Here is a 16,407-nt window from a genome sequence, read left to right on the forward strand (position 1 = left end):
AGAGGGGCTCCGCGCCTCTTAAGCCCGTGCCGAAGCCCTGCTCGGGCGGCTTGTCACCATCCTGGACCCGCCAGCCCCGCTTGCTGCAGCAGCTCCACCTGCCCCAGAGGCGCCCCTCCCTCGGGCCCAGTTGCATGCAAGAGGCCGGGACCATGGACGGCCAAGAGGGTCTGGCCGCCGGCCTCGCCGGTGAGCCCCGCTGCCACCTTCTGGGGGGTGGTGTGTTCTGCTGGACAGGCGGGGCTGCAGCCCAGGGTGTAATACAGCTGCTGGAGACAAGGGGGAAGGGTCCTGGGGGGCGGGGGCAGCGAAGCAAGGCTTGGCCGCATGACCTGGTCGCTGCAGCCGGGAAGGCTGGGTGGAGGGGCAGCTGCTTCTGACCATGCACTTGCACAGGCGCCATACGGCGCAGGGGCGAGGGGGGGGGCTGGTGAGGCAGCGCCCAGGCCGTCGACGAGCCCCTGGCTGCCTGTCCTTCCAAATGGGCTCTGCCCAGCCCTGCCTCCCCATGGTCCCTCGACACCCACCCTCTCCTACACGCCTCCCCTTCCTCACGTCTGCTGGGGGAGGTGGGATGGTATAATAATAAAGGCTGATTTCTGTGCAACAGGTGTCTGTGGTCTTTGCCTTGGGATGGGGATGGGTCGGGCCCGCTGTGTCTGCCTCTTGGTGGTGGCCTCAGGCCAACCCTCCCCTTCGGCGCGACTTGGTGGCTGTTCCTTACTGCCGGGACTGGCTGCTGCCCTGGATTCCTCATGGCAGGGCCCCTGGCAGTCCCATGCCAACCTCTGTGGATGCGGCCGCCATGGACTTCTCGCTGCATTGGGCAAACGAGGGAGAGGCCTCCCTCGTTTGCCACACCTACCCCTCTCCTTCCCGACTGCGAGCCCTGCCCAACGCACGAGCCAGGGTGGTCTGCCGGCATGGGAGTGATTTGCCTGCTGCTCTGGGGCCTGGCTGGGATCACGTGCTGCCCATTGGCTGCGCCTATCCTGGCCCCTCCCCCTGCTGCTTGTTGGGAACAGCGCCCTTTGGCTGCGCCCGGCAGTGGCCGTGCATCAGGCCCGCCCACAATGCTTTCTGGTTCTCCCAATTTGCATCTCTGCGCTGCTGCCAGGGCCGGCGCCACTGCACTTTGCTGGCACAGGATACAGCCTGGCGGTGCCACTGCTCCGTCTGTGCAAGCACGCCAGCGTTGGGGCCGGCCATAGGATTGCGCAGTAAGTGTAGTAGTTGAATAACACCTTAATACATACTAAGTGTAAAAATTTATTACACTTTTAAATTCATTTAGGAATAAGCATCACTACAGGGGGGAAAGAAGATAAAAGGGAAAAAAAGAAACAGGTAATACATTACCCTATTAACCTTAACAAACTTATCAACATTAAAATCAACAATCAACATTAAAAATCACTTCCCAAAATGTAAGAGGACTGGGAAATCCAATAAAAAGGAGACAAATCATTTCCAATCTAGCACAAACAAAATCACACATCATAATGATGCAAGAAACCCATATGAACCCTAAGAAATTTGTAGAACTAAAGCAAAATGGATACAGAACCAATACCACGTGATGGGGAATTCCAAATCTCTAGGAGTTGCCATTTTAATTTCCAAAGAAATAACTTTCTAATTAAAGAGCATAATGAAAGACCCAAGAGGAAGATATATATTTGTGAAGGGACTAATGACGGACCAAATGGTAACCACAGCATCACTATACGCCCCTAATGAAAAACAACTGGAATTCATAGAAAATACATTTAAAAAGCTCTCTAACTTTCAGGAAGGAATTACATTAGCGGGAGGAGATCTGAACTATATAATAAACCATAAATTAGATAGATCACACTTGAACACCTGTGTAAAAAAGAGAAAACTTAATAAAACAGAATTGGCAACTCTACTAAATAAAAACCACTTGATAGATACATGGAGATTTCTCCACGACACGGAGAAAAGTTATACCTATTACTCAGCAAGACACAACATTTATACAAGAATAGATTTTGTATTGGTACCTGACTCTCTAAGCTCCAGATTAGACCATTCTGAAATTAGCTCTATAATTATTTCTGATCATGCTAAAGTCTCATGCACAATAGTCAATAAATCTGATAAAAAAGAAGAGACCAATTCGACTTTGAATAGAGCATTAATTACCAACGAAATTATAGCAAAGGAAATTGAAAATATATTAAAAACCATAATAGATGAAAATAATAATCCAGATACCAAACCACACATACTTTGGGACACGATCAAGGTAGTAGCAAGGGGACACATAATGGCATTATCCTAAAGGATTAATAAGCAAAAAAAGGGAACAAAAAAGAGAAATTGAAAACAAAATCAAAATTTTAGAGGGAAGGCATAAAGCTACAGGTAACAAGAAAGTTTATCAAGATCTAGTAAACCAGCGGAAACTATTGGAATCCCTAGAAACGGACAAAATATGAAAACACTTCATCTATGTAAAACAAAAGTACTGGCTGAACAGTCCCAAATCGTTAAAATTGCTCTCATACAAAATCAAAGAGAAAAATGCAAAAAGAAACATTACAGGTATAATAGATACTAAAGACAGATCCCTTATTAAAACTAATGATATAGTTAACTCCTTTGAAAATTACTACAAACAACTATATTCTACAAGAAATCCTCAACCACAAGACATAGATACATTTATATCCTCAATAAATAAACTTAAAAAATTATCTGAAGAAAACCGAAATTACCTGGACAGTCCTATCACATGTCAAGAGATCTTAGCAATCATTAAAAACTTAAAAAATAATAAATCTCCGGGACCAGATGGTTACCCACCCGAATTTTATAAAAGATATTGTAATTTACTTGAGCAGCACTTACAGAACACATGTAACAATGTAAGAGAACATGGTTTGATACCCCCAACGTGGAATCTGGCCTTAATAACAGTCATCCCCAAGCAAGGAAAAAACTTCTTCATATCGACCTATATCACTCCTCAATCAGGACTATAAAATATTTACAGCAGTAATGGCACATACGATAAACTCCTTTATACATAACTATACCCATCCAAATCAAACAGGATTCATACCTAGGAGAGATATGACAGAAAACATTCACAAAACATTAAATCTCATAATCATTGCAAATATTATAAACAAAAGGCTCTCTTTCTTTCTTTAAATATTGAAAAGGCCTTCCATACATTAGAAATAACATATTTAAATAGAGTATTACAAGGTATGGGATTTGGTAGAAAATTTCTGAAAATATTACAATCTATATATATATACAACCAACAGCAAATTTGAAGATAAATGGACAAACTTTGGGGAAAATTTTAATCGATAGGGGTACTAGACAGGGATGCCCTCTATCACCAACTTTATTTGCCATTGCAATTGAACCACTGGCTATTTCAATCAGAGAAAATAATAACATTAAAGGGATTCAAATTGGAAAAGAACAGTATAAGATGAGCCTATTTGCTGACGATATGATTATTTATGTGAGTGATCCTCTTTGCACTTTAGACTATTTAGAAAAACTACTCACAGAATTTGGTATGATTTCAGGTTTACTGATCAATCAAACAAAATCACAAATACTACCGATTAATATAACGAAAGAAGATGCAAACAAAATAAAAAAAACAACACAAATTTCAATGGTTAGAAAAAGAACTATTTTATTTAGGAATTGCAATTCCTTTTCAGGGGAGTATAATTATGAGTAATAAGGTTATAGGGAGTATATGTGAAATATAGATAATATAGTTAAGTGGTATGTAAGGAATAGTATGTTACATATATATATGTAGATTTTTTTTTAGTTAGTATATGTACCTATTATTACATATAATTTTTATATTTTTAACTAAGATAAGCAATATAGTTAGTGTAGATTGTTAAGATAATTAAAGAGATTTGATAGGTATAATATAGATATATATTACATTATTACATTATTATTATTATAGACCTTAAGAATTTATACAATATACTTTTTAGCTTAAGTTGGGTATGGAAAACTGCTGGGAGTCACCAGAAAAGGGGGGGGGAAGGATGGGGATAATGCAATGGGGTGAATAATGATAATGATTTTTATATGTATGTTTGTAAACCCATCCAATAAAAAATTCTTTAAAAAAAAAGGAATTGCAATTCCTATTAATAACAAAAACTTGATACAATCAAACCACTTTAAAATTATAACTAAAATTAAAAATGACATGAATAAATGGAAAACGTTAAAAATATCATGGCACGACAGACTCCATTTGATAAAAACATTTATTCTCCCTAAACTAATATTTGTCATGAGAGCTATACCCATCAAAATTCACGAAAACCTAATTCATCAATGGCAGACTATACTAAATTCCTTTTTGTGGGATAACAAAAGGCCCCAGATTTCCTTCAAAATTCTAAGATTAAAAAATCGTTACAGAGGACTTAATTTACCCGATTTATCATTATACTCCAATCTCTCCAATCTTCTCTCACTTTGGTATTCAAAAGAAACAAAAGAGTGGACATTGACTTGTAACAAGTTACTACCTCATTGGAAGATACAAGAAATAATTTAGAGTCCACCTAATAAACGACCTAAAGGTACAATGAACAATACCTTCTTAGACGCAATCCTATATATCTGGGATTGCACCAGAACCAAATTAATACCAGACATATCGAAACATTCTCCTGTTACAGTACAAAACATTCCACCAGAAACTAAAACTCAAATAACAAAAATGTGGGAAAACACTGATGTTATTACATTAAAAGATATAGCAACAAAGGAAGGCCTCATAGGCAAAAAAAGAGGTAGAACAAAAACTTCAAAGCTCATGTCATGGCCCAGTCTGAGAGTGAGGTCTCCTCTGGAGGAGAGGAGCCTCGTGTAGCCAGCCAGGACTCCTCAGGAGAAGAAGAGTTCTGTGTAGCCAGCCCTAGCCCTGACTCAGCAGAAGCCAGCAATCATGAGCAGCAGCTGCTGGCTGATCAAGGCTCACAGCTAGCAGCTGAGACACCAGCACCCTCTAGCCCCAATACCACAGGGGAAGCTCAGCCAGGAACTTCCACAGGGGAGGCTCAGTCAGGGACTGCCAGCACCACAGGGGAAGCCCAGCTAGGGGCTTCCACCCCCCCAGGCTCACCCACACCTAGAGAGCGCCGCAGACAGCGCCAGAGACTGGAACTGCAGGAGAGACGGCGCAGTGCTCGTCTCCTGAGCCAACGCCAGCTGCTGGAGAGCGACGATGAGTAGCATCAGGATGGAGCCCCAGCAGCTGGCTGAAAATCACGCCTGGCTATAAAAGCCAGTCAGGAGCAACTGCCAGGCGTGGAAGCAACGTGTCAATTACTTGCAACCACTTCCTGGTACCTTGCATCCCGCTCTTGCCTGCACCTTGCCTTGATACCCTCGTGCTCTGACCTATGGACTGGACTTGGCTTGGCTTTTTGGATCTTAGACACACCCCTGGCATTTACCTTGGGCTCTGACTACAGACTGGACTTGGCTTGTGACTCTTGAACACTCCTTGGCTTTGTGTTAGTACCTGGGCTACCAGCTTGGGCGGGCCCAGCCCCCAGCCCATGACAGATTGCTTCCACCACAAAACTTCCCAGCATGGACACAGCGATGCCCACCATGGGGAGCCTGGCTCTGCTGCAGGACTAGGTACTGCAATTGACTCAAGCACTGGTGACTTTGCAGCAGCAGATTGCCACCCTACTTGCTGCCCCTGCTGCACTGCCGCCTGCTAAATGCCCAGTGAAGCTACCTGACAGTTTTGAGGGTGACGTGGAGGAATTCCCAGCATTTCTTGCCCGCTGCCAGCTGTATATTGAACTCCGGGCCAGAGACTTTCCCACAGATAAAAGCAAGGTTGGCTTTATTCTCAGCTTGTTAAAGGGGCAGGTGGCAAGATGGGCTACACCCTTGTTACTGGCCAAATCCCCACTGCTAGGGGATTTCCCAAACTTTGTGGCCCACATTTCTGCTGCCTTTGCAAACCCCCTGAAGGCCATCAAAGCAAACCAAAGAATACGTGCCCTCACCCAGGGGAATGGGACTGTGGCCCAATACACCACTGAATTCCAGTTACTGGCCCAGGACCTGGGCTGGAACGAAGCTGCTCTCGCCGACCAGTACCTGGAGGGCCTATCTGAGGAGGTATTGGATGAAGTGGCCTGATCCGAATGACCGAGAGAACTACAAGCGCTCATTCTCCTATGCTTGCGAATTGATAGGCGGCTAGAGAACCGGAGACAAGCCCGTGTGCTAAGCTGTCCTCCGCCCCAGGCCTCACCTGCCAAGGCAGCAGAACCAGCACCCTCGAGCATGCCTCTTACCCATTTGCCTCCTGAGGAGAAGGAGCGGCGTCACACCCTCAACCTCTGCTGGTACTGTGGTGGGGTGGGCCATTACGCCAATGACTGCCCTGCATAAAGGAGGGCCCCAGCTATAGCTCTGGAGCGGGCTCCTGCTAAACAACTTGTTGGAACAGCCAATGCCTCCTGTGACCATCCCGAACCATTCCTGGTACCTGTAAAGCTGTGCCTGCCCGACGGCCGATGCCTATTTGTGTATGCCATGATAGATTCAGGGGCATCCCGTTGCTTCATGGATGTCAAGTTTGCCTCACAGCACAGGATTCCTTTGCAGGCAAAGAAGATCCCCACCGTAGTGGAGGCCATTGATGGGCGGCCTCTGCGTTCTGGGCCAGTGGTCAAGGAAACCCAGGACCTTCTCTTGCAGATCCAGCATCACCGTGAGCAGCTCTGCTTCGATGTTGTGGGCATCCCCCACTTTCCGCTGGTCCTGGGGCTCTCCTGGCTCTGTTGCCATGATCCGGTTATTCGGTGGGGCCAGCAGGACCTTCGCTTCTGAACGCCTTGCCCACATGAAAATAAACGCACGGGTCCCATTGCAGCCGCTGCACAAGGGGCCTCTGCACTACCGGAGATATATGCAGATTTTGCAGATGTGTTTGAGGCAAAAGGGGCAGACCAACTCCCCCCGCATCGGCCGTATGATTGCGCTATTGACTTAATCCCCTGCGCCCCCCTGCCAGTGGGACGCCTGTACTCGTTATCAGAGCCTGAGCTGGACGCACTCCGGGACTTCCTTGCAACCAATCTGCGTCGAGGTTTCATCCGCCCCTCCACCTCGCCCACCTCTGCCCCATTCCTCTTTGTTAAAAAGAAAAGTGGAGAACTCCGGCTCTGCAATGACTACCGGGCCCTGAACAAAATCTCTGTCCGAGACCAGTATCCACTGCCGCTGATCTCCGACCTCCTGGAGCAAGTTAAGGGAGCCCAGATCTACACCAAGCTGGATCTTCAGGGAGCCTACAACCTGGTGCGCATCCGGGAAGACGATGAGTGGAAAACTGCCTTTAGTACCAGGTATGGACAATACGAGTACATGGTAATGCCCTTTGGCCTGACTAACGCGCCCTTGGTGTTTCAGAGATTTATGAATGACATCTTTCGTGACCTGCTGGATCAGTTCATCATCATTTACCTGGATGATATATTAATTTATTCCCAGAACCCGGTTCGACACCCCCAGCACGTGCGCATGGTGCTGCAAAGACTCCAGCAGCATGGCCTGTTTGCCAAGCTAGAAAAATGTGCATTCCACCTGCCTGCCGTAGAATTCCTCGGCCATGTGATCTCACCCCGGGGCATCCAAATGGACCCAGCTAAGGTCGAAGCTGTACAGACCTGGCAAGCCCCCCGCTCACGGAAGGATGTGCAACGATTTCTGGGGTTTGCCAACTATTAACGGCAGTTCATCCCCCAGTTTGCATCCATAGCTGTTCCCCTTACCCGGCTTCTCCGGCCTTGAGAACCCTTCCATTGGACACCGGAAGCCAATGAGGCATTCCAGACCTTGAAGGCATGCTTCGTCACACAACCGGTACTCCGATACCCAGATCCCCAGCTACCCTTCACAGTTGAGGCGGATGCCTCCAGCACTGCCATCGGAGCGGTGCTCTCACAACGCACAACCTCCTCCAGCATCCCCCAACCCTGTGCCTACTACTCTCGCCAGCTTACCCCCGCAGAAAGGAACTATACCATCTGGGAGCGGGAGCTGCTGGCAATAAAGGCAGCCTTCGAGGTTTGGCGGCACCATCTGGAGGGGGCTCAACACCCTGTCTCAGTGCTCACTGATCACCGGAACCTTGAACATCTCCAAACCGCCCGCCGCCTCAACCAGAGACACATCCGCTGGTCGTTGTTTTTCTCCCGCTTTGACTTCAGGATCACATATGTCCCCAGTTCCCAGAATAAGAAAGCCGATGCTCTGTCCCGGAAACCGGAGTACAACTCATCCCCGGGCTGGGAAGAGCCTCTAACTACTATCCTGGCTCCCGAAACTTTCGCTGCCACGCAACTCTCCCAGGGGCTGGTTGAGGAGATACAGGCTCAACAGGTACTGGACCCAGTCGCCCAGAAATACCTCCAGAAGGTCCGGGAGCCACACCAGCTCCAGGCGGATGGCTTCGCAGAGGAAGAGGGACTACTGACCCACCGAAGCCGGATTTATGTACCACCTGGCTTGCTGCGAACGAAAGTCCTGCAACTGGTCCATTATTCCAGACCCGCTGGGCACTTCGGTCGCCACAAGGCAACCCATCTCTTGACCCGTGACTTCTGGTGGCCCCGGGTGCAATCAGATGTGGCCCGGTACGTGGCAGCCTGTGAGACGTGTAGGCGGGCCAAGGATTCCCCTGGCAAACCCTCTGGCCTTCTGCATCCGCTACCCACACCCACCGGGCCATGGAGGACTATTTCCATGGATTTCATTACAGACCTGCCCTGCTCCAAAGGCCATACCTGCATCCTGGTGGTGGTGGACTTATTCACAAAAATGGCCCATTTCATTCCCTGTTCTGGACCCCCCACCGCTCAGGACACCGCACACCTGTACCTTCAGCACATCTTTTGACTTCACGGGCGACCGGACCATGTAATTTCCGATCGGGGAGTTCAATTCACCTCTAGGTTTTGGCGGGCACCGCACTCCCTTCTTGGCACCCAAGTCCACTTATCCTCAGCACACCATCCCCAGTCCGACGGGCAAACGGAACGCACCAATGCAACCCTGGAGCAGTATCTGAGATGCTATACAAACCATCAACAGGATGACTGGCTAGCCCTACTGCCTTTGGCCGAGTTCGCATATAACAATGCAGTGCACTCCTCCACCCAACAGACCCCCTTTATGGCTAATTATGGCCATCACCCTCACTTCTTTCCTAGCACTGCACCCTCGTCAGGAATCCCAGCCACCGACAATCACCTCCAGGAACTTCAATCCATGCATGAGCTGTTGCGGGAGCAACTCCAGCTTGCCAAGGAAAGCTACAAGGAGGCTGCGGATCGGAAACGGCAACCTGGTGTTCCCCTGTCCATAGGTGACCAGGTCTGGTTATCCACCCGCCATATCCGCAGCCAACGGCCCTCCAAAAAGCTGGATGCTCGGTTCCTTGGACCCTTGTGATCACAGACCAGGTGAACCCCGTAGCCTACCGCCTGCAACTACCACCGGCCCTCCCGATCCATCCTGTGTTTCATCGGTCCCTTCTAGTCCCGGCGTCACCCCCGGACCCGCACCATCCCGGGCCACCACCTCCTCTGCCTCCGATTACCACTGAGGGGCAAGAAGAATATGAGGTCGCCCAGATCCTGGACTCCCGTCGCCGGCGGGGGCAAGTGCAGTACTTGGTGGACTGGGAAGGGGTACGGACCGGAAGACCGCTCATGGGAGCCTGCTGTGAACATTCATGCCCCCCGCCTAGTCCGACAATTCCATCGGGCCTATCCTCAGAAACCGGGGCCGCCCGGGCCACAGAGAAGGGGGGGCCTTGGGAGGGGGGATGGTGTCATGGCTCAGTCTAAGAGTGAGGTCTCCTCTGGAGGAGAGGAGCCTCGTGTAGCCAGCCAGGACTCCTCAGGAGAAGAAGAGTTCTGTGTAGCCAGCTCTAGCCCTGACTCAGCAGAAGCCGGCAATCAGGAGCAGCAGCTGCTGGCTGATCAAAGCTCACAGCTAGCAGCTGAGACACCAGCACCCTCTAGCCCCAATACCACAGGGGAAGCTCAGCCAGGAACTTCTACAGGGGAGGCTCAGTCAGGGACTGCCAGCACCACAGGGGAAGCCCAGCCAGGGGCTTCCACCCCCCCAGGCTCACCCACGCCTAGAGAGCGCCGCAGACAGTGCCAGAGACTGGAACTGCAGGAGAGATGGCGCAGTGCTCGTCTCCTGAGCCAACGCCAGCTGCTGGAGAGCGACGATGAGTAGCATCAGGATGGAGCCCCAGCAGCTGGCTGAAAATCACGCCTGGCTATAAAAGCCAGTCAGGAGCAACTGCCAGGCGTGGAAGCAATGTGTCAATTACCTGCAACCACTTCCTGGTACCTTGCATCCCGCTCTTGCCTGCACCTTGCCTTGATACCCTCGTGCTTTGACCTATGGACTGGACTTGGCTTGGCTTTTTGGATCTTGGACACACCCCTGGCGTTTACATTGGGCTCTGACTACAGACTGGACTTGGCTTGTGACTCTTGAACACTCCTTGGCTTCGTGTTAGTACCTGGGCTACCAGCTTGGGCGGGCCCAGCCCATGACAGCTCAATTCCGAGGTTTTTATACCTGAAATTACAAGCCATTACCCAACAAATAAACATTAAAAAGGTTATGAATAGGGGTTTGCAAGGCCTGCCTGTTTCGGTAAACCTGATTCGGTTCTTAATTGAATCAGAAAACCGTTTCGGTATTTGCGTTTTGGTAATAGATTCGGCTTTTCGGCTTGATTCGGACATTGTTTTCAATGAGAAAACCTTCTCCTGGCCTTCCAGGAGCCTGCGGGGGCATTTTCTGTCCGAATCAAACCAAACTTGGTGGGGACCTTCTCCTAACTCTCCTCTAACTACCCACCACGTTGGGCAGCCCCAATCCCATGTGTTTCTGCGGTGTGGAAGTCTTCCCCACAGTAGAAAGACAAAGTGGTGTGGCTGGAGAAACACCTTTCTGGGGGCATAAAATGGCCTCCCAAAGTGGGATCTGGTTGAGCCTTGGAGGAGGGTGGGAGGACAGGTAGGAGATGGGCCCCTGAAGGTTGGGGGAATTTTGCATGCAAAATGCCACCCCTAGCCAGACAAGCCCCTCTTATTTCCCCCATAGGAAATAATGGAGAAAGGGGGGGGGCTAAGAGCAGCATCTTTGGGAGGCCATAAAATGGCCCCCCAAAGTGGGATCTGCTTGAGCCTTGGTGGAGGGAGGACAGATAGAAGGAGGTCCCTGAAGTTTGGGGGCATTTTGCATGCAAAATACCACTCCTAGCCAGACAAGCCTCTCTTATTTCCCCCATAGGGAATAGTGGAGTGGAGGTGGATGGGGCACCTTCTTTGGGAGGCCATAAAATGCCCCCCCAAAGTGGAATCTGCCTGAATGTTGGTGGAGGGTGGGAGGACAGCTGGGAGCAGGCCCCCTGAAAGTTGGGTGCATTTTGCTTGCAAAATGCCACCCCAAGCCTCCTAGAAAGATGACTTGTTTTTCCCCATAGAGAACCATGGAGAGTGTAGGAGGATGGGGGCACCTTCTTTGGGGGGGCATAACATGCCTCCCCCAAAGTCCAATATTTCTGAAACTTGGGGGGTAGTTAGAGGAGAGTTAGGAGAAGTTCCCCACCAAGTTTGGTTTGATTCGGACAGAAAATGCCCCCCCCAGGCTCCTGGAAACCTGGAGGAAATACAAACGGCTAGCAAATTCTTTGGTTGCCGAATCGACCTGAATCATCCCAAATCGATTCAACAATCTCTGATTCAGTATTACCGAAATTTTTTGGTATTCAGAATAAGTTTCAGTAATACCAAAAAAACTGAAATGGCCCTGATTCTGTAACTTTAACCTAATCAGAATACCGACTTGCACACCCCTAGTTATGAATGCAACTCAAACAGAATTTGAACAATTAATGTTAATGGGAGCTAAAAATTACTTGAAAAAGGGAATGGTTTCAAAAATATATGGTCTTTTACTGTCCTCCAACATCCCTAAAACTTTTAGTTATTAAACTAAATGACGTAAAGATCTTAATGAAATATTGACATTAGACAGCTGGGAAAAATATGGGCATCAAAAAAATTAAATAAATCTACAATTATATTAACTAAAATACAAAGCTATAAAATTATACAAAGGTGGTACCTAACACCCAAAAATATATCCTTAATTTACTCCTCAGCATCATCCTCTTGTTGGAAGAAATTTAACAATGAGGGTAACTTAGCTCATTGCTGCTTGGAATGTCCTTTGATATCTAAATTTTGGACAGAAATACTAAATATTATTAAGAAAATAACAGGATATAGTGTCCCCTTATCACCAAAAATAATCTTCTTGGGACTGTGGGATCAGACATGTTGGAAGAGATCTTATTAACTAGTAGCAGGTAGGAGTGCAATAGCAACCAAATGGAAGGACCAATCTCCAGCAACCACAGAACATTGGTTTGCCAAAATTTGGAATCATCTAATAATGGAAAAAGTAACTGATAATCTCCACCAGATGGAACATCACTCTTCAGGATCAAACTTCTGGGAAAAATGGTTCCCATTCTATGAATATGTAGAAGCAAAAGAACTGCAGCCTTCTTCACATCTCTCTTCTTCAATGTACTAAAGTAGAAAAACTGTGTCAATACTTAGTGAATGAAATGTATTATATTGGTTCGTTGTTTAATTATTGTTATAGTTCCAAAATTGAATAAAAATATTTTTAAAAAATCACAACACTTCGAAAAAAAAGAGATTAAATGTAGAGAAAAAAATTAAACAGAGCTCTAGAGCCACGTTCCTCTCCTCACGATGGCTATGAGAGAATTGAGAGAAGAGGTCACTCCTCTGGGATAGTCACATGCTCATTTGGGTGGAAAAATGGGTTTCTGTGTGACTTTGGAGAAGCGACCCTTAATGGAGCTCTAAAGCAGCTTTATAAACTTCCTCCGGTTGGCATACCTGTGCACATACACAGTCCCTATGTAGGACAGCACAGAAGAACGATGATAAACATCACTTTCAAAAGTGATGTCATCTTGTGGGGGGAAGAAGTGCATGAGCACTTCATACCAGAGCCAATTCCTTAAGAATCGACCAAAAATATGATGTCACATTGCAGCAGGGCATGGAGGTTTGTGTCCTGGGGATACAAAAATAAGTGCTGCATCCCCACACCTCCTGTCCTCCCAATCTCATGGCAATCCTGGGATACAGGGAAAAATTAGGTAGCTCCCAACAAGTCTTTGCTGGAGCCCTACCACACTACTGGGCCCAGCTCATTTGGCACCACACTATTGAGTTATAGGGGAGAGGGTGCAGGGTGGAGGAGGGGGAAAAGTGAAGTCAGGGGATTAGACAAAGGCGGGTGGGAAGGACAGAAGGAAGCAGGAAAAGGGAGAAATGATACAGGGGAGGAAAAATAATGTGGATATGATGGGGGAGGGGAAAATCAGATGCCTCAACAAGTCCTTGGAGGTTCCCCACTTGTTTCTGCTATTTGTAAAGTCCCTATACTTGGTGCTTAATGGAGTTTTAAAACCAAAAGAAACAGATTCCTGCTCCAAAGGGCTCACAATAAAAATTTTGAATGGAAGAGAAAACATAGGTAAAAAAGAGAAAGGGAATGCTAGCAAAGCATGAATATGAGCAAGCATACTTACAAATACTTAATTTCAGTTGTAAAAGAGCACTAAATGGTTAAAGTTTTCATTTCACAAAAGAGTAACACCCCAATGGGGTAGCGAAGGAGACAGGACTGAGTCTAACTGCTTCTATGGGACACCTGGGGGGGGGGCGGTGTGTGCATGCCTTCAAGCACGCATCTCAAAGATAAAGGATGTTTGAGTTTATTTTTACATGAACACATACATAGAAGTATATTTTGGATGGAATTTTGGAGAGAGACAGATGAAAGCAGTAACTGATTTCTGATCTTTATTGAACACATAAAAATAACAGAGAGAAAAAAATGAAGAAAAAGAAAGCAGAGTGAAAAGGCAATGTCTATGCTAAATTAAGAGACATATTACAAATTACTGGGTGGAATATAACATCATACAAGCATGCGGGGTGGGGGGGGGGAAGCAATACAAAAAATCAAAAAAATTCCAAGTGGAAGCTAGATTTGCATTCCCATGGCTAGTTCTGGAATTGGAACCCTTCCTTGTGTTTACTGTGAACACACAGTATCCCTAGAAAGAAGAGAGAAAAAGAAAGGAGAGAGAAGGGCAGCGGAGAGAGGGAAAATCAGGGTTGTCTTTAAGCAGGACCCCAAGAGGGTAGAGGGAAACAGTACGGGGAAACAAGGAGGCTGAGCTTTGGAGTGGCAGTTGAGGCGAAGGCAGAGCAGATTAAAGTTGTGAGCCAGAAAGTTCTCTGTTACCAGCTCCTGCAGTGCAAGCATAGTAGTAGTAGCAGCAGCAGCAGCAGCAGCAGCAGCAGCAGCAGCAGCTAGACATGGGCATGAACAGCATTGCGAACAGAAAAAACCCACGAACAGGCCAATCTGCTGTTCGCGAGCAAGCTGTTCATGGTGCTCCATCCTAAACGAACACAGCCGTTCGGCAAGCCAGTCAGTCTGAAGCCTGCTGCAATCAATCCCCTTGGCAACCGGAGAGGGAGGGACTGAACTCTGTCTGAACTCCAGGCTTTCCTTCTGGCTTTAACCCTTCAAAGTACTTCCAGCAGAGAGTCTAGTTTTTGCCACTGTGAAGAGAAAATGACAACAAAGGGGGAGAACCATGCATCATGCTTTTTTTTATTTTATTTTTATTTTTTATTTTTCATAGCTACAAAACACTACACAAAACTATCACAAGGAAAGGGGAGAGGAAAGGGACAAAGGGGGGGGTGGAAAAAGAAAAGGGGAGGAATGAACTACAAACACTAAACACTACACTTCAATGTTTCCCTTCATACTGTCATAATACAAAAATAGCTCCATAAAATAATGATGGAGTGGTTAATCATACAGAGAATAAACATTTCAAATTCTGGTTAAACTTTCCTCCCCCTTCTAGGTCCCGGACGCAATTCTCTCTGTGCAACTGCTGTTGCGATGCCGAGAGGAGCGTCCGGCATGGCTGAGAAAACGAAAACGAATCACCATGCATCATGCTTTTCTTGGACTGCAATCTCTCTGAAACTTGGGGGGTCTTTGGAGGACAGTGAGGACTATGTCTCCTGCAAATTTGGTGAGTATTGGACATTGGGAAGGTCAGTTTGTAACCCCTCAAAGTAGCTTCCACCAGAGAGTCCCGTTTTTTCCACTGTGAACAGAAAATGACAACAAAGGGAAGGAGCCATGGATCATGCCTTTCCTGAGCTGCAATCTCTCTGAAACTTGGGAGGGTCTTTGGAGGACAGTGAGGACTAAAGGGGGAGAGCCATGGATCATGCCTTTCCCGGGCTGCAATCTCTCTGAAACTTGGGGGGGGGGGTCTTCAGAGGACAGTGGGGACTATATTCCCTGCAAATTTGGTGGGTATTGGACATTGGGAAGATTCTCCTGGGTGCAAGAGGGATGGGGAGAATCTCCCCACCTCTCTCACACTGGGCAGGCAGCCTGGCTGTGTGACTGCTCTCCCGGCCCTTTAAACTATCAGCTGGCAGTCGGCAGGGGGAATTCCCCCCCTGCCACCTGCCAGCTGATAGTTTAAAGGGATCTTTAAAGGGCCAGGTAAGTGCATTTGAGGGGAGGGGGCTAAGTGGGGGGTTGGGTGGGGGTGGTTCTGGCCCCCACGAACAACGAACATGTCCGGGAACAGTTCATGTTCGTCCATGTTCATTGTTCATGGATGGCACCGAACGATGAACAGGGTGTTCGGGTTTTTTTTTTTTTTTTTTCCATTCGTGCCCATGTCTAGTAGTAGCTACAGAGGGAGTCAGGAAATCTTTCTGTCCAAGAAAGCTAGTCATGGAGAAGCAATTCTGGGGATGGGACAGTATACCATGAAGGCTTGTCCTGAAGTGGCAGAGGAACAGTCTAGTGTGGAAACTGAACCTGATACATCCATTTCAGGGTGCCATTCTTATACCTTTTTTACCTCAGCATTTAAAAGAGCCCTGTGGTGCAGAGTGGTAAGCTGCAGTACTGCAGTCCAAGCTCTGCTCACGACTTGAGTTCAATCCTGGCAGAAGCCAGGTTCAGGTAGCCAGCTCAGGGTTGACTCAACCTTCCATCCTTCCGAGGTCAGTAAAATGAGTACCCAGTTTCCTTGGTGGTAAAGTGTAGATGACTGGGGAAGGCAATGGCAAACCACCCCGTAAAAAGTATGCCAAGAAAATGTCATGATGTGATGTCCCCCTATAGGTCAGTAATGACTCAGTGCTT

General features: G+C 47.5%; 1 protein-coding gene across 1 annotated transcript in view; it reads right to left on the reverse strand.

Annotated features, from left to right (window-relative positions):
* The window catches only part of DCDC1 (doublecortin domain containing 1), an 807,587-nt gene that overhangs the window by 141,773 nt on the left and 649,407 nt on the right, over positions 1–16,407 (reverse strand). The gene's annotated exons all lie outside the window — the stretch shown is intronic.

This window comes from Eublepharis macularius, chromosome 2, assembly GCF_028583425.1.
Source record: "Eublepharis macularius isolate TG4126 chromosome 2, MPM_Emac_v1.0, whole genome shotgun sequence".
NCBI classification, from domain to species: domain Eukaryota; kingdom Metazoa; phylum Chordata; class Lepidosauria; order Squamata; family Eublepharidae; genus Eublepharis; species Eublepharis macularius.